Raw genomic sequence first — 6,000 nt, 5'->3', positions numbered from 1 at the left:
AGACTCTAGATCCCTTTACATAACAGATATTTGAACCCTATTACAGCCTGAAACGCATTTCTCGCATCAATTTTCGGCGCATTTTTTATCACCGTAAAAATTAGGCTTTCATCTAGTTCGGGCTCTTTAGAACTATTGGAAACTGATAAGATTTCGCTGCAAACGCAAAATTTTAGACATGTCAGCTACTGAGGAAATCGATTACCGCTAGATCAAAATCGGAACTAAACGGCACCTTACTGAGCTGGATATCTCATTCATAGCTTGTTTGCTCTAGTATCTTACAGAAATAAGTCTAGTGTCGGTTTGTAACTAAGGAAATTCGACGTCTAGAGGCTACCAGACATGTACTGTAAAGAGCCACAACGCAACTTCCATTCCCACTATGACGTCATTCATAGCTCCGCCCAGCAACTTTAACGACTTGTTGTAGCTCGAAAAATAAGCATACAGTTTAAATTCTATCGCGAACGAAACTTTTCTATTAACGTACGCCCAGTAAAACCAAAAAATGACATCCATTTTTGTCAGTTTAGTTACCCTTTAATACGCCGTTAATGATTGCCGCCTATCTCTAGTTAATACGCCGTCAACGAGTGCCGTCCATATCTAGTTAATACGCCGTCAACGAGTGCCGTTCATGTTTAGTTAATACGCCGTCAACGACTTCCGACGTTTTCTAGTTAATACGCCGTCAACGAGTGCCGTCCATCTCTAGTCATGACGCCGTCAACGATTGCCGACGTTCTCTATAAAACGACGTCAACGAGTGCCGTCCATCTCTAGTCAATACGCCGTAGACATGATGGGCAATTTCAAGGTAAATTGGCATTGGGAAAATCTTCGATAGCTAAAGAACTATGCAATTTTAAAAAGGAAATTGGAAGAGAATTATAGAGCCTGAACCACACTTTAAAAAGAGGTAAGCAATATTGATTGTTTGGTTTTTGAGAACAAGTATGTATTTCTGTTTTAGCTTTGGGAGAGACAGAGGGTAACAGTTGATATGATTCGTGTGTGAATTTCTGATGATTCTGTTTATTGCCCTTAGAAGATACGAAAGGGGATGACGTCGACGTCTTGAATTGTAGCAGTTGATATATTCTGTGTTTGATTTCTAATTTTCTCTTTAGTTCAGAGGAAATGATTTGTAAGATTTTTATCTAACTGAGAAAGATATTGGTAAATTATTTCAAAGCTTCATTCGAACATGGCTCAAACGAGAGTAACGGCAATCAATGAAGTATTTTTGGATTTTATTTTTGTTTTTAGCAGAAGAAGTCGACGTCTATGAGAAGGAGGATTAGGAGGAAAATAGAGGTAAAAACCAAAAGTAATTTAAATATTTTTTAGTAGTCTAATTTTTTTAGAAGCCAGACAGAAAACGAAGAAGAACGGTACAACTTGATAAATTATTTTTGATTCTTCACACGTTTTCTTGCCGGTCAAAGTGACGCTAGTATGAGAGTGATTCTCTGCCGGATTTTTGCATTTGTAACGTTTTTTTAGACTCCTATGAGCGACATGAAAAAGGTAACTACCAGATTTCGTGCATGCCAGATTTTTTACATTTTTTTGAAATGGAAGAAGAAACGAAGAACATCGGTAAGACTGAACTGAGAAATTTTTGAAGAATTCTGACCTTTTTCGTAGTTGATTGTGTTTAGGGAATTCGAGAAGGTCAGAAGCAGCACGATTCTCTCCCGGATTTTGACCTTGTAGCACTTTTCCTAGATGAATAGGAAAGGATGGATACGTATCCAACAAAAGGTAAACCATATTTTCTAGTTTTGCTTTGATTTTAGTGTTTGTTTCGTTTTACTTTTATAGAAGAGAAGAACTCCAAAGAAGGCAGGAAACAAATTACCTGAATTTGATTTTTGTAACGCGTTGTTTTTAGAGTGATACGAGGGCAGAAAATAACAATTGTGAAAAATTGCGTAAGACTCTAATAATGAAACGCTTTCTAATAATGAAATTCTTTTAAATTTACCTACGAAATCAGCAAAACTCACTCCACCTTCCTAGACACAACAGTCTATAAAGGGAAAAGATACAAGAGCCAAAACATACTAGATATAAAAAAGTATTTCAAACCAACAAACAAATTCTCGTATCTTAATTCCACATCGGCCCACCCTATCCAATGCAAAAAGGCAATAATAAAAGGAGAACTAAATAGATTCCTAAGAACCACATCAGATGAAAAAACGTACGAACAACTAAAGCAAAACCATATCAAAAGATTACTCAAAAGAGATTACCCAATGGATCTCTTGAAAAAAGAGGCAAAGAAAATGCCTTTCACAAAACGAGCCTCAATCATAGAAAAAATCACCTGCAAAACAAAGAATCAGAAACAAACAGACAAATCCAAAATACCACTAACATTAGTCACAACATTTGATCCGTGGCTGAGACAACTACCAAAAACAATAAGAAGATGCTGGGAAGAAGTGGAAAACGATCCACAACTCAGCATCATCTTTCCAAACCCAATCGTCATCGCCTACAAGAAAAACAAAACAATTAGCTCAAAACTAGTCACATCCAAAATCCCAAACCAACCTAAACCAATAGTAGAACAATTCAAAGCCCCAATAAAAACAATCGTCCCAACGTTTGAAAGAAATACTTCTCCATGCAAATTTATAAATTGCAAATCGTGCCTGGCAATAACGAAATCAAATACAATAACCAGTACTGCGACTAAAAAGACATACCAAATAACCCAAAAAAATGAATTGTAAGTCAGAAAATGTAATCTACGTACTAACGTGCAAACACTGCCAGAAACAGTACGTTGGACAGACTTCACGCTACAAGAAAGGATCACAAGACACAGAAACGACGCAAAATATAAAAATTACCTGATATACCAGCACATCAAACTCCACAAACTCAATTTTGAAAATAACTTTAAAGTCACCCCAATACAACAAGTTGCAAAAGCAGACCTAATACAAACAGAAACCAAATGGATAAAAACACTAGGCACACTATACCCCAAAGGACTAAATTCCAAATTCGAAAAACATTCAGACACACACGAAATTGAAAAGGAAATAAACACCTCAACAGCAAACATCATTGGGAACAAAAGCCTCGCAAAAAAACCCTAACACTATCACAAAAATACTAAATAACAAACAACCACGGAAATAGAAAGGAACACAAAAACAACACTCTAAAACACACAACAATAGAACACTTCCCAAACACCAAACATTCCTGGAAAATTCAAAAAATCCCCCACACATGATCACACATGATCACACACAATGACAACAAACGAAGCACCCCACATCTACAAAGAAAAACGAGAACAAAGCTAAACAAAAAATAAAAACATAGCTAACTTATCTGAGAATATGCAACACTCAAAAACAATACACCTCCCCCATCACCAAACACCTGAAAATTGCCAAAAAAAATCCTCCACACATGAATACACAATAATCACAACAGACAACGCACCCTACATCTACAAGGAAAAAGAAAACAAAGCTAAACAGCAAGACAAAAAACGTAGCAAACTTATCTGATGATAGAAAACACCCTGAACGACAAAAATGAACACAAAAAGACCGTATAAAGTACCTAGAAAACGACGACGATTCATTCAGGAAAAAAAGGGTGTAAAACACCACGGAAACACCATAAAAACGCAATACAATAAAAACTCACCATGTAGATCAACGTCTAATACATGTTCCGTCAAATAAAAACATTCAAAGCCGTCTAAAAACGCTGTCTTCGCGACGCACAACGCCTATTGAGTCAACGGTTGTTATTGTTTAGAGCGCGTTAAACAATAACAATCTACCCACTAATCAGATAATAATATACACAACTCAAAACTAATAAAGAACGCACGCCAATCTCCAAAAACATACAGAACATTTCAATTAGGAATAATTCAAACACCAAAAAGCCCAAAATACCCCAAGGGGGCCCCTCTCATAAATTTCGCGTAGGGAAGGTTTAGCATGACTGGCAATCGGTTTCCCGCGCTGATAGGTACCGACACAACGTACATACATGTATGTGCGTTGGCGATGGCCGCAGGGACGCCCTAAAAGGCACCCTAACGCCTGAACCCAAACCCTCACCACTAACCCTAACCATAAGTTTGACGATCACGCACGTTCCGATCATGAGCGAAGAAGTCCCCAAGCGGAGGATGAAAGGTATCCGGCAGGCACCTAACCACGGATAATAAAATAGACGTGATTCTGCAGATAAGCAGCGTGCAGCCGAGCCGCCTGCAAAAGGATCTACTGCTTCTACGAAAGGATCTACTGCTTCTGCGGTGAGAAAATTGTCTTTAGCTTTTTATTGTAGTCTGGACTCGGCAGGCGTACGCTGCATACAGTACGAGCTAGGCTCGAAGGTCCAGCCTGAGTTGAGCTAACGCGCGCTTACATACGGGCAAGCCGCGTAGCTCAACACAAATCGGATACGGGACCTAGCCGTAACAATACTTGGGTGAGAGAAATAGTCACGTGACGCCCGAGTTGCATATCTCTCTCCTATTTAATCTCTGTTACCATAGATACAGTACAAGGTCGTTTGACCCGACCGTTTCCCCGGGTCACGTGGCAGATTTTGATAAATATTGCTTGTTAGATGATGGAATTCGAACCAGAACAGCCATGGTCTCCGCTAGCGGGGCCACCATCACCGCTAGCGTCGTCTTCTCCGCTACCATCACCACCATCGCCACCATCGACACCATCACCGCACGAAGCGCAGGGTAAAATCCAATTTAATGTTAATTAAATTGTTTTAATCGTTTTTTTCACCAGCAATTGCACTCGAGGACGACCTAGACGCAAAGAGTAAGTTTTAGCACCTTTATTTAGGCTGGATTAATCATTTTCTTTCAAGTTGCACGTATCAAACGTCTGGAAGGACGTAAGAAGAAAATCTAGATACTTATCTAAAAATTGACTTTTATTTCTCTAAAGGAGAGTTTAAATTTCATGTTTAAATTAATTAAAGTGGGCGAAGCTCAAGGCGATGGTAAAATCGCTCTAACTGATTTGACTTTACACATTTTCTCTTGTTTAGTGCCTCTTTATCTCCTCACCGAAGAAGAGAAGAGGAAATTTAAGGGAGATATCGCCGACTTTGCGCAAGGGGTGTTTACATATTTTATACAAGCATTACTAGTACCAGTGTTCTAGCCACATTGGTCGGAGCAGGTCGGCGCTTCCCACACCACTCATTTCAAGCCCACACTTTTTCTCACCCGACCCGCAGATTCTGTTCGCGCCAATTGTATAACGTAACCAAAAATAGAAACGTTCATTAGCTGGTCTTCCGTTCTTCCGTCACTTATCCGGGTCGTTATTCTCTTCCTATTTCCGCGATATGTTGCTTCGACGCTTTTTCCAGCCTGCTTCTGTAGCCTTGCAAGTTGTTTCGTCGCCAGAACTCGCTGCCGTAAACATCGCCGACGGCGAATCTTCGGATAACGACACGGACGATGCCGTAGTAGAATGGAGCGTGTCTCCTTCTAGCAGTAACCGCGAAGAGTCGAGTGACGATGAATTAGAGCCGTCGCCGTCTAATCCAGATGCTCCTTTAACTTCTTTAAGGAGTAGATCTAGCAACAGTAGCAAGCAGTCTGTTACATTTTCCACTAAATGGCTATTGGGCCGTAGAAACTGGCTGCGTTTTGACAAGGAGGCAGGAGAAATGTTTTGCACTTTATGCCAGAAGTATGGCAAGATGACATGCAGGGAAGGCACCTGGAACATAAGTCCTTGCACTAGATTGAGGCTTGAAAGTATCACCCGCCACGAAAAGTCGTCTTCTCATATTGACAGTGTGCGGTCTGAAAGAAATCGAAGTCTTCCGGAAGCAATTAATCCTCCGTCGCGATCGAGTGACATCGAGAAAGTATTTTCCTGTTTGTATTTTCTCTGCAAGCGAAAAATTGCCCATACGACGAATTACGAACATCTGTTGGACTTCATCCAATACCTGGGTCTT

The sequence above is a fragment of the Oscarella lobularis genome, chromosome 17 (genome assembly GCF_947507565.1).
Source record: "Oscarella lobularis chromosome 17, ooOscLobu1.1, whole genome shotgun sequence".
NCBI lineage: Eukaryota > Metazoa > Porifera > Homoscleromorpha > Homosclerophorida > Oscarellidae > Oscarella > Oscarella lobularis.
Note: the sequence above shows the minus strand (reverse complement) of the source record.